Source organism: Apostichopus japonicus, chromosome 13 (genome assembly GCF_037975245.1).
Source record: "Apostichopus japonicus isolate 1M-3 chromosome 13, ASM3797524v1, whole genome shotgun sequence".
NCBI lineage: Eukaryota > Metazoa > Echinodermata > Holothuroidea > Aspidochirotida > Stichopodidae > Apostichopus > Apostichopus japonicus.
This window is the reverse complement of record NC_092573.1, coordinates 12,960,793-12,974,727: the sequence shown is the minus strand read 5'-3', so window position 1 is coordinate 12,974,727 and position 13,935 is coordinate 12,960,793. Positions and strand designations below refer to the sequence as shown.

At 40.5% G+C, this 13,935-nt stretch overlaps 1 long non-coding RNA gene across 1 annotated transcript; it reads left to right on the top strand.

The window, feature by feature from the left end:
• Positions 1 to 474: 474 nt before the first annotated feature.
• On the top strand, positions 475 to 13,671 carry LOC139978208 (uncharacterized). Its single transcript, XR_011796923.1, has 5 exons — positions 475 to 631; positions 3,710 to 3,904; positions 6,983 to 7,177; positions 10,243 to 10,437; positions 13,504 to 13,671. It is a non-coding gene; the product is annotated as an uncharacterized lncRNA (long non-coding RNA).
• Positions 13,672 to 13,935: the final 264 nt, after the last annotated feature.

Here is a 13,935-nt window from a genome sequence, read left to right as displayed (position 1 = left end):
ATTTTGAAGGGAAAAAAAGAGGCAACGTTTGAGATAAAAAGACAACATTGTGAGATTTGGGGACACTGTTTTTCTTTCCTATGTCCTTATTAAGCCACCGTACAATGCTGACATATTGTGCACACAAAATTAAACTGCCGCATGCAACCATCACAGTAGTCTACTGCTGTACACATGTAAGTAAAGGTTTAGTAGCTACAGCGTGATAGTCTGACGTCTATCTTGTCCGTGCGCGCATGCAAACAGTGATACAAGAGCGCTCACAAGAATATCAGCACAAAATCAGAAGCGCGCGCTCCGAAATATTTGTCTGCATTGCATGCTGTACGTACATAATACCTCCGTGCGCGCGTGTGCGTTGATCTATATACGAGTGTTTACTATACCGTCATACACAGTGGATTTTCAATGGAAAATATTTGTTGTCATTTTGTAGGCGTTCATATCAACACGTACTGTACTGTACTGGGCAGTTCTCTCTCCATTGCAAGCAGTGTAGTCTAGACGTTGGATATATCTTGACGTCGTTCTTCGCCTTAATATAGTTGTTCGAACGACTCCAATGACGGCCCGGGGTTGCAGAGAAGAAAAGGACGACATTTGAAGACAGAGTAAACATAACGTGATTACGGTTAGTGATATTTTACATTACCCGAAGTTGTCTGAATGCATGTATGTCTGTCTGTGAAGTTAGCATATGTATAGTCTGCAACGTATACCTAGTCTAGGCCTATCAGTATATGCCTTACTTTTGACTTCAGTTTTCTGCACAACGAGAACAGTGTTACGTCATGGACATGTACCTATTGGCAACTGAGGCATTTTGACGGCACTTAATGCTTTCTGGGATCAGTGTAGAAAAGTCTGTCTGAGGAGAGTTAAAATATGTTCGGTCGGGATTGCGCCAGTAATATGTCGGTTACTTCTTGTATAGGTGCCAGACGTGGCACGAGAAGTTGAGAGCGCCACCGATGGTCATCTTCTACATATCCATTAGCGGCAGGGCTATTATTCACCATGTTACCATAGCAATGGAGCGTTAGATTCGAAACGGAGCTATTTTTAAACGAATATACAAGTCCGATGGAATTGTCGTGAACTTCATATTTGTTTTGGTCATAATACGTTAAACACAGAGCAAAAGCTAGAAATTAGATATAGATTTATTCGACAATGAGTAAAGTTTACCAGTAGAAAGTCCTAGTATGTCATAATTGAATCCTCCACGCTACTAGATTTTATTCTCGGCTATGTCTGCTGTATCCGCATTATCTGCTTTGTGTACCGTCATGAATACCGCACATTTCGATCGTTTTTAATGCACGGAGAGCTCGTGGCATTGTTTATGACGTTACCGTACCTGTTTGTATCACACTGTCTTTCAAACGCCTGCCTCAGTAAATCAGCATTTAAGAAATGTTAAGTTGTTCTAACAGGAGCATAGCTGTTTCCACACTTAACTGTTTATAATATAAAGGCTAAGTAATGACACAACATTCCCGAAGAACAAATATCATCAAGCTTGTCAGAAAAGATGTCGCGGTGGCCTTACACTGTACAAAAGAAGCATTTCTTTTTGCAGGTACAGTTTTCGTCCTTATGAATACTTTCATTCAAATTTCCAGTGAAAGGCGACGAGCGAGACAGAAATCAAATTTACCACTCAGGTCTTAAGTTCCGAATCGGTTTCTATTGACAAGTTGTGCAAAAATTATTGCAATGACCTACTTTGTTTACGCGAAACAAAATACCAAAATAGAGACAAACACCCCCCTCCCCCTAAAAAAACAAACAAAAAAACAGACAAACAAAGCGAAACAAACTTAAAACACCATGCATAGACATGCAGATATTAACAACACCCCAAATATTAATAATAATAATAAAAAAATAAAATAAAATATTGCTTCGGCGGGGAGTCGAACCTAGGCAGACATGAGCATATATTTAACCTTGAATAAAATGCGATAACTAAGCGAGAAAAAGACGAATAAAAAAGGCAATAATTAATTTATATAATTATATTATAAAATTGAAGACAGAAAGCTAAAATTAACAAGAGATTACGCCTCATCGAGGCCATGGTTTCACTGAACGTTGAACATCAACCCAGTCCGAATCGACGTGAGCCCTCCATTGCAAGTCAGCTAGCCCACTTCTGGCCCGAAGGCCGGACTCTAAACGTAATCTCCCGGATGCTTTTGCGAACTAAGGGAGGATACGGAATTGGGATCCTAGGCCCGTGTAAAAATTCCACCTTGGCGATGCCATTATAAACAAAGCAGTGTCTGTCATCCGATCGGCGCGATTCACACAGCCTGACAACAAACACCGACGCGCAGTGCTGTCTTCCAACCGTTCAGGCCACCACGCCAGCCTGGTGATTCTTGGGTCGAAATAATACTTAGAGTTCCAGATTGTTCCAAAACAATGTGATATGAATGCATACCATGCCCCAATTGGAGTATTGTACATTCGCACAAAAGTTTAACCGTGAAAAAAAAAAAAAAAAAAAAAAAAAACGAAAAAAAAAACGAAAAAAAAAAACACGAAAAGATAAGTAAAGCACACAGACACACACGAGACGTAACATGACCTAACGCAATGCTTGTTATGGCATATTTCCAGTCACCACGATCGTTTTGAATGTCTTGATGTGGAAGCGCATAATTCAAAGTAGAGGTGATGTGCAAATAAGGATTCAAGGAGGTGACACAGAACAGTTAAGAAATTCTGTGTTTTAATCTGGATATGTTTCTCCGTGCGAGCGGACGGTTCAGTGTGCTCAACTTGCTCCTCTTCTAGCTCAAAGTCTAAACTGCGTCATGATATAGAAATGTGCATGCACCCTGGCAGGCCAAGCCCTCAGATATCAACGTGGGGGTATGATTTGTCAGTTGACAACTTCTAGCTATACTTTAGCGGACCCTAAACGTGACGGACTTAGTACTGTGTAAGATAATGGAAGGATTACTTCTGGTACGACACCTACAACAGCTATAAAATAGAAAGCTCCTGATTAAAACCCTAAGAGGGCTGCCAACCGTGACTGAAATAAACACCGTCGCGTTCTGACTTTACAGGGATGATAAAGGCCAGTCTCTTAACATTATAACATTAGCAATTCCGTTAGATTTGTACAGTTTTTCTGATCATAGAATAGTCACAATACTACGGTGGCTTAATAGGGACATAGGAAAGGAAACAAGTCTGCTCAAATCTGAAAATTTGGACTTTTTGTCTCTACTTTTGGACTTTTGTTTTTGGATCTAAATTTTGAAGGGAAAAAAAGAGGCAACGTTTGAGATAAAAAGACAACATTGTGAGATTTGGGGACACTGTTTTTCTTTCCTATGTCCTTATTAAGCCACCGTACAATGCTGACATATTGTGCACACAAAATTAAACTGCCGCATGCAACCATCACAGTAGTCTACTGCTGTACACATGTAAGTAAAGGTTTAGTAGCTACAGCGTGATAGTCTGACGTCTATCTTGTCCGTGCGCGCATGCAAACAGTGATACAAGAGCGCTCACAAGAATATCAGCACAAAATCAGAAGCGCGCGCTCCGAAATATTTGTCTGCATTGCATGCTGTACGTACATAATACCTCCGTGCGCGCGTGTGCGTTGATCTATATACGAGTGTTTACTATACCGTCATACACAGTGGATTTTCAATGGAAAATATTTGTTGTCATTTTGTAGGCGTTCATATCAACACGTACTGTACTGTACTGGGCAGTTCTCTCTCCATTGCAAGCAGTGTAGTCTAGACGTTGGATATATCTTGACGTCGTTCTTCGCCTTAATATAGTTGTTCGAACGACTCCAATGACGGCCCGGGGTTGCAGAGAAGAAAAGGACGACATTTGAAGACAGAGTAAACATAACGTGATTACGGTTAGTGATATTTTACATTACCCGAAGTTGTCTGAATGCATGTATGTCTGTCTGTGAAGTTAGCATATGTATAGTCTGCAACGTATACCTAGTCTAGGCCTATCAGTATATGCCTTACTTTTGACTTCAGTTTTCTGCACAACGAGAACAGTGTTACGTCATGGACATGTACCTATTGGCAACTGAGGCATTTTGACGGCACTTAATGCTTTCTGGGATCAGTGTAGAAAAGTCTGTCTGAGGAGAGTTAAAATATGTTCGGTCGGGATTGCGCCAGTAATATGTCGGTTACTTCTTGTATAGGTGCCAGACGTGGCACGAGAAGTTGAGAGCGCCACCGATGGTCATCTTCTACATATCCATTAGCGGCAGGGCTATTATTCACCATGTTACCATAGCAATGGAGCGTTAGATTCGAAACGGAGCTATTTTTAAACGAATATACAAGTCCGATGGAATTGTCGTGAACTTCATATTTGTTTTGGTCATAATACGTTAAACACAGAGCAAAAGCTAGAAATTAGATATAGATTTATTCGACAATGAGTAAAGTTTACCAGTAGAAAGTCCTAGTATGTCATAATTGAATCCTCCACGCTACTAGATTTTATTCTCGGCTATGTCTGCTGTATCCGCATTATCTGCTTTGTGTACCGTCATGAATACCGCACATTTCGATCGTTTTTAATGCACGGAGAGCTCGTGGCATTGTTTATGACGTTACCGTACCTGTTTGTATCACACTGTCTTTCAAACGCCTGCCTCAGTAAATCAGCATTTAAGAAATGTTAAGTTGTTCTAACAGGAGCATAGCTGTTTCCACACTTAACTGTTTATAATATAAAGGCTAAGTAATGACACAACATTCCCGAAGAACAAATATCATCAAGCTTGTCAGAAAAGATGTCGCGGTGGCCTTACACTGTACAAAAGAAGCATTTCTTTTTGCAGGTACAGTTTTCGTCCTTATGAATACTTTCATTCAAATTTCCAGTGAAAGGCGACGAGCGAGACAGAAATCAAATTTACCACTCAGGTCTTAAGTTCCGAATCGGTTTCTATTGACAAGTTGTGCAAAAATTATTGCAATGACCTACTTTGTTTACGCGAAACAAAATACCAAAATAGAGACAAACACCCCCCTCCCCCTAAAAAAACAAACAAAAAAACAGACAAACAAAGCGAAACAAACTTAAAACACCATGCATAGACATGCAGATATTAACAACACCCCAAATATTAATAATAATAATAAAAAAATAAAATAAAATATTGCTTCGGCGGGGAGTCGAACCTAGGCAGACATGAGCATATATTTAACCTTGAATAAAATGCGATAACTAAGCGAGAAAAAGACGAATAAAAAAGGCAATAATTAATTTATATAATTATATTATAAAATTGAAGACAGAAAGCTAAAATTAACAAGAGATTACGCCTCATCGAGGCCATGGTTTCACTGAACGTTGAACATCAACCCAGTCCGAATCGACGTGAGCCCTCCATTGCAAGTCAGCTAGCCCACTTCTGGCCCGAAGGCCGGACTCTAAACGTAATCTCCCGGATGCTTTTGCGAACTAAGGGAGGATACGGAATTGGGATCCTAGGCCCGTGTAAAAATTCCACCTTGGCGATGCCATTATAAACAAAGCAGTGTCTGTCATCCGATCGGCGCGATTCACACAGCCTGACAACAAACACCGACGCGCAGTGCTGTCTTCCAACCGTTCAGGCCACCACGCCAGCCTGGTGATTCTTGGGTCGAAATAATACTTAGAGTTCCAGATTGTTCCAAAACAATGTGATATGAATGCATACCATGCCCCAATTGGAGTATTGTACATTCGCACAAAAGTTTAACCGTGAAAAAAAAAAACGAAAAAAAAAAAAACGAAAAAAAAAACGAAAAAAAAAAACACGAAAAGATAAGTAAAGCACACAGACACACACGAGACGTAACATGACCTAACGCAATGCTTGTTATGGCATATTTCCAGTCACCACGATCGTTTTGAATGTCTTGATGTGGAAGCGCATAATTCAAAGTAGAGGTGATGTGCAAATAAGGATTCAAGGAGGTGACACAGAACAGTTAAGAAATTCTGTGTTTTAATCTGGATATGTTTCTCCGTGCGAGCGGACGGTTCAGTGTGCTCAACTTGCTCCTCTTCTAGCTCAAAGTCTAAACTGCGTCATGATATAGAAATGTGCATGCACCCTGGCAGGCCAAGCCCTCAGATATCAACGTGGGGGTATGATTTGTCAGTTGACAACTTCTAGCTATACTTTAGCGGACCCTAAACGTGACGGACTTAGTACTGTGTAAGATAATGGAAGGATTACTTCTGGTACGACACCTACAACAGCTATAAAATAGAAAGCTCCTGATTAAAACCCTAAGAGGGCTGCCAACCGTGACTGAAATAAACACCGTCGCGTTCTGACTTTACAGGGATGATAAAGGCCAGTCTCTTAACATTATAACATTAGCAATTCCGTTAGATTTGTACAGTTTTTCTGATCATAGAATAGTCACAATACTACGGTGGCTTAATAGGGACATAGGAAAGGAAACAAGTCTGCTCAAATCTGAAAATTTGGACTTTTTGTCTCTACTTTTGGACTTTTGTTTTTGGATCTAAATTTTGAAGGGAAAAAAAGAGGCAACGTTTGAGATAAAAAGACAACATTGTGAGATTTGGGGACACTGTTTTTCTTTCCTATGTCCTTATTAAGCCACCGTACAATGCTGACATATTGTGCACACAAAATTAAACTGCCGCATGCAACCATCACAGTAGTCTACTGCTGTACACATGTAAGTATAGGTTTAGTAGCTACAGCGTGATAGTCTGACGTCTATCTTGTCCGTGCGCGCATGCAAACAGTGATACAAGAGCGCTCACAAGAATATCAGCACAAAATCAGAAGCGCGCGCTCCGAAATATTTGTCTGCATTGCATGCTGTACGTACATAATACCTCCGTGCGCGCGTGTGCGTTGATCTATATACGAGTGTTTACTATACCGTCATACACAGTGGATTTTCAATGGAAAATATTTGTTGTCATTTTGTAGGCGTTCATATCAACACGTACTGTACTGTACTGGGCAGTTCTCTCTCCATTGCAAGCAGTGTAGTCTAGACGTTGGATATATCTTGACGTCGTTCTTCGCCTTAATATAGTTGTTCGAACGACTCCAATGACGGCCCGGGGTTGCAGAGAAGAAAAGGACGACATTTGAAGACAGAGTAAACATAACGTGATTACGGTTAGTGATATTTTACATTACCCGAAGTTGTCTGAATGCATGTATGTCTGTCTGTGAAGTTAGCATATGTATAGTCTGCAACGTATACCTAGTCTAGGCCTATCAGTATATGCCTTACTTTTGACTTCAGTTTTCTGCACAACGAGAACAGTGTTACGTCATGGACATGTACCTATTGGCAACTGAGGCATTTTGACGGCACTTAATGCTTTCTGGGATCAGTGTAGAAAAGTCTGTCTGAGGAGAGTTAAAATATGTTCGGTCGGGATTGCGCCAGTAATATGTCGGTTACTTCTTGTATAGGTGCCAGACGTGGCACGAGAAGTTGAGAGCGCCACCGATGGTCATCTTCTACATATCCATTAGCGGCAGGGCTATTATTCACCATGTTACCATAGCAATGGAGCGTTAGATTCGAAACGGAGCTATTTTTAAACGAATATACAAGTCCGATGGAATTGTCGTGAACTTCATATTTGTTTTGGTCATAATACGTTAAACACAGAGCAAAAGCTAGAAATTAGATATAGATTTATTCGACAATGAGTAAAGTTTACCAGTAGAAAGTCCTAGTATGTCATAATTGAATCCTCCACGCTACTAGATTTTATTCTCGGCTATGTCTGCTGTATCCGCATTATCTGCTTTGTGTACCGTCATGAATACCGCACATTTCGATCGTTTTTAATGCACGGAGAGCTCGTGGCATTGTTTATGACGTTACCGTACCTGTTTGTATCACACTGTCTTTCAAACGCCTGCCTCAGTAAATCAGCATTTAAGAAATGTTAAGTTGTTCTAACAGGAGCATAGCTGTTTCCACACTTAACTGTTTATAATATAAAGGCTAAGTAATGACACAACATTCCCGAAGAACAAATATCATCAAGCTTGTCAGAAAAGATGTCGCGGTGGCCTTACACTGTACAAAAGAAGCATTTCTTTTTGCAGGTACAGTTTTCGTCCTTATGAATACTTTCATTCAAATTTCCAGTGAAAGGCGACGAGCGAGACAGAAATCAAATTTACCACTCAGGTCTTAAGTTCCGAATCGGTTTCTATTGACAAGTTGTGCAAAAAATATTGCAATGACCTACTTTGTTTACGCGAAACAAAATACCAAAATAGAGACAAACACCCCCCCCCCCTAAAAAAACAAACAAAAAAACAGACAAACAAAGCGAAACAAACTTAAAACACCATGCATAGACATGCAGATATTAACAACACCCCAAATATTAATAATAATAATAAAAAAATAAAATAAAATATTGCTTCGGCGGGGAGTCGAACCTAGGCAGACATGAGCATATATTTAACCTTGAATAAAATGCGATAACTAAGCGAGAAAAAGACGAATAAAAAAGGCAATAATTAATTTATATAATTATATTATAAAATTGAAGACAGAAAGCTAAAATTAACAAGAGATTACGCCTCATCGAGGCCATGGTTTCACTGAACGTTGAACATCAACCCAGTCCGAATCGACGTGAGCCCTCCATTGCAAGTCAGCTAGCCCACTTCTGGCCCGAAGGCCGGACTCTAAACGTAATCTCCCGGATGCTTTTGCGAACTAAGGGAGGATACGGAATTGGGATCCTAGGCCCGTGTAAAAATTCCACCTTGGCGATGCCATTATAAACAAAGCAGTGTCTGTCATCCGATCGGCGCGATTCACACAGCCTGACAACAAACACCGACGCGCAGTGCTGTCTTCCAACCGTTCAGGCCACCACGCCAGCCTGGTGATTCTTGGGTCGAAATAATACTTAGAGTTCCAGATTGTTCCAAAACAATGTGATATGAATGCATACCATGCCCCAATTGGAGTATTGTACATTCGCACAAAAGTTTAACCGTGAAAAAAAAAACGAAAAAAAAAAAACGAAAAAAAAAACACGAAAAGATAAGTAAAGCACACAGACACACACGAGACGTAACATGACCTAACGCAATGCTTGTTATGGCATATTTCCAGTCACCACGATCGTTTTGAATGTCTTGATGTGGAAGCGCATAATTCAAAGTAGAGGTGATGTGCAAATAAGGAGGATTCAAGGAGGTGACACAGAACAGTTAAGAAATTCTGTGTTTTAATCTGGATATGTTTCTCCGTGCGAGCGGACGGTTCAGTGTGCTCAACTTGCTCCTCTTCTAGCTCAAAGTCTAAACTGCGTCATGATATAGAAATGTGCATGCACCCTGGCAGGCCAAGCCCTCAGATATCAACGTGGGGGTATGATTTGTCAGTTGACAACTTCTAGCTATACTTTAGCGGACCCTAAACGTGACGGACTTAGTACTGTGTAAGATAATGGAAGGATTACTTCTGGTACGACACCTACAACAGCTATAAAATAGAAAGCTCCTGATTAAAACCCTAAGAGGGCTGCCAACCGTGACTGAAATAAACACCGTCGCGTTCTGACTTTACAGGGATGATAAAGGCCAGTCTCTTAACATTATAACATTAGCAATTCCGTTAGATTTGTACAGTTTTTCTGATCATAGAATAGTCACAATACTACGGTGGCTTAATAGGGACATAGGAAAGGAAACAAGTCTGCTCAAATCTGAAAATTTGGACTTTTTGTCTCTACTTTTGGACTTTTGTTTTTGGATCTAAATTTTGAAGGGAAAAAAAGAGGCAACGTTTGAGATAAAAAGACAACATTGTGAGATTTGGGGACACTGTTTTTCTTTCCTATGTCCTTATTAAGCCACCGTACAATGCTGACATATTGTGCACACAAAATTAAACTGCCGCATGCAACCATCACAGTAGTCTACTGCTGTACACATGTAAGTAAAGGTTTAGTAGCTACAGCGTGATAGTCTGACGTCTATCTTGTCCGTGCGCGCATGCAAACAGTGATACAAGAGCGCTCACAAGAATATCAGCACAAAATCAGAAGCGCGCGCTCCGAAATATTTGTCTGCATTGCATGCTGTACGTACATAATACCTCCGTGCGCGCGTGTGCGTTGATCTATATACGAGTGTTTACTATACCGTCATACACAGTGGATTTTCAATGGAAAATATTTGTTGTCATTTTGTAGGCGTTCATATCAACACGTACTGTACTGTACTGGGCAGTTCTCTCTCCATTGCAAGCAGTGTAGTCTAGACGTTGGATATATCTTGACGTCGTTCTTCGCCTTAATATAGTTGTTCGAACGACTCCAATGACGGCCCGGGGTTGCAGAGAAGAAAAGGACGACATTTGAAGACAGAGTAAACATAACGTGATTACGGTTAGTGATATTTTACATTACCCGAAGTTGTCTGAATGCATGTATGTCTGTCTGTGAAGTTAGCATATGTATAGTCTGCAACGTATACCTAGTCTAGGCCTATCAGTATATGCCTTACTTTTGACTTCAGTTTTCTGCACAACGAGAACAGTGTTACGTCATGGACATGTACCTATTGGCAACTGAGGCATTTTGACGGCACTTAATGCTTTCTGGGATCAGTGTAGAAAAGTCTGTCTGAGGAGAGTTAAAATATGTTCGGTCGGGATTGCGCCAGTAATATGTCGGTTACTTCTTGTATAGGTGCCAGACGTGGCACGAGAAGTTGAGAGCGCCACCGATGGTCATCTTCTACATATCCATTAGCGGCAGGGCTATTATTCACCATGTTACCATAGCAATGGAGCGTTAGATTCGAAACGGAGCTATGTTTAAACGAATATACAAGTCCGATGGAATTGTCGTGAACTTCATATTTGTTTTGGTCATAATACGTTAAACACAGAGCAAAAGCTAGAAATTAGATATAGATTTATTCGACAATGAGTAAAGTTTACCAGTAGAAAGTCCTAGTATGTCATAATTGAATCCTCCACGCTACTAGATTTTATTCTCGGCTATGTCTGCTGTATCCGCATTATCTGCTTTGTGTACCGTCATGAATACCGCACATTTCGATCGTTTTTAATGCACGGAGAGCTCGTGGCATTGTTTATGACGTTACCGTACCTGTTTGTATCACACTGTCTTTCAAACGCCTGCCTCAGTAAATCAGCATTTAAGAAATGTTAAGTTGTTCTAACAGGAGCATAGCTGTTTCCACACTTAACTGTTTATAATATAAAGGCTAAGTAATGACACAACATTCCCGAAGAACAAATATCATCAAGCTTGTCAGAAAAGATGTCGCGGTGGCCTTACACTGTACAAAAGAAGCATTTCTTTTTGCAGGTACAGTTTTCGTCCTTATGAATACTTTCATTCAAATTTCCAGTGAAAGGCGACGAGCGAGACAGAAATCAAATTTACCACTCAGGTCTTAAGTTCCGAATCGGTTTCTATTGACAAGTTGTGCAAAAATTATTGCAATGACCTACTTTGTTTACGCGAAACAAAATACCAAAATAGAGACAAACACCCCCCCCCCCCTAAAAAAACAAACAAAAAAACAGACAAACAAAGCGAAACAAACTTAAAACACCATGCATAGACATGCAGATATTAACAACACCCCAAATATTAATAATAATAATAAAAAAATAAAATAAAATATTGCTTCGGCGGGGAGTCGAACCTAGGCAGACATGAGCATATATTTAACCTTGAATAAAATGCGATAACTAAGCGAGAAAAAGACGAATAAAAAAGGCAATAATTAATTTATATAATTATATTATAAAATTGAAGACAGAAAGCTAAAATTAACAAGAGATTACGCCTCATCGAGGCCATGGTTTCACTGAACGTTGAACATCAACCCAGTCCGAATCGACGTGAGCCCTCCATTGCAAGTCAGCTAGCCCACTTCTGGCCCGAAGGCCGGACTCTAAACGTAATCTCCCGGATGCTTTTGCGAACTAAGGGAGGATACGGAATTGGGATCCTAGGCCCGTGTAAAAATTCCACCTTGGCGATGCCATTATAAACAAAGCAGTGTCTGTCATCCGATCGGCGCGATTCACACAGCCTGACAACAAACACCGACGCGCAGTGCTGTCTTCCAACCGTTCAGGCCACCACGCCAGCCTGGTGATTCTTGGGTCGAAATAATACTTAGAGTTCCAGATTGTTCCAAAACAATGTGATATGAATGCATACCATGCCCCAATTGGAGTATTGTAAATTCGCACAAAAGTTTAACCGTGAAAAAAAAACGAAAAAAAAAAAACGAAAAAAAAAAACACGAAAAGATAAGTAAAGCACACAGACACACACGAGACGTAACATGACCTAACGCAATGCTTGTTATGGCATATTTCCAGTCACCACGATCGTTTTGAATGTCTTGATGTGGAAGCGCATAATTCAAAGTAGAGGTGATGTGCAAATAAGGAGGATTCAAGGAGGTGACACAGAACAGTTAAGAAATTCTGTGTTTTAATCTGGATATGTTTCTCCGTGCGAGCGGACGGTTCAGTGTGCTCAACTTGCTCCTCTTCTAGCTCAAAGTCTAAACTGCGTCATGATATAGAAATGTGCATGCACCCTGGCAGGCCAAGCCCTCAGATATCAACGTGGGGGTATGATTTGTCAGTTGACAACTTCTAGCTATACTTTAGCGGACCCTAAACGTGACGGACTTAGTACTGTGTAAGATAATGGAAGGATTACTTCTGGTACGACACCTACAACAGCTATAAAATAGAAAGCTCCTGATTAAAACCCTAAGAGGGCTGCCAACCGTGACTGAAATAAACACCGTCGCGTTCTGACTTTACAGGGATGATAAAGGCCAGTCTCTTAACATTATAACATTAGCAATTCCGTTAGATTTGTACAGTTTTTCTGATCATAGAATAGTCACAATACTACGGTGGCTTAATAGGGACATAGGAAAGGAAACAAGTCTGCTCAAATCTGAAAATTTGGACTTTTTGTCTCTACTTTTGGACTTTTGTTTTTGGATCTAAATTTTGAAGGGAAAAAAAGAGGCAACGTTTGAGATAAAAAGACAACATTGTGAGATTTGGGGACACTGTTTTTCTTTCCTATGTCCTTATTAAGCCACCGTACAATGCTGACATATTGTGCACACAAAATTAAACTGCCGCATGCAACCATCACAGTAGTCTACTGCTGTACACATGTAAGTAAAGGTTTAGTAGCTACAGCGTGATAGTCTGACGTCTATCTTGTCCGTGCGCGCATGCAAACAGTGATACAAGAGCGCTCACAAGAATATCAGCACAAAATCAGAAGCGCGCGCTCCGAAATATTTGTCTGCATTGCATGCTGTACGTACATAATACCTCCGTGCGCGCGTGTGCGTTGATCTATATACGAGTGTTTACTATACCGTCATACACAGTGGATTTTCAATGGAAAATATTTGTTGTCATTTTGTAGGCGTTCATATCAACACGTACTGTACTGTACTGGGCAGTTCTCTCTCCATTGCAAGCAGTGTAGTCTAGACGTTGGATATATCTTGACGTCGTTCTTCGCCTTAATATAGTTGTTCGAACGACTCCAATGACGGCCCGGGGTTGCAGAGAAGAAAAGGACGACATTTGAAGACAGAGTAAACATAACGTGATTACGGTTAGTGATATTTTACATTACCCGAAGTTGTCTGAATGCATGTATGTCTGTCTGTGAAGTTAGCATATGTATAGTCTGCAACGTATACCTAGTCTAGGCCTATCAGTATATGCCTTACTTTTGACTTCAGTTTTCTGCACAACGAGAACAGTGTTACGTCATGGACATGTACCTATTGGCAACTGAGGCATTTTGACGGCACTTAATGCTTTCTGGGATCAGTGTAGAAAAGTCTGT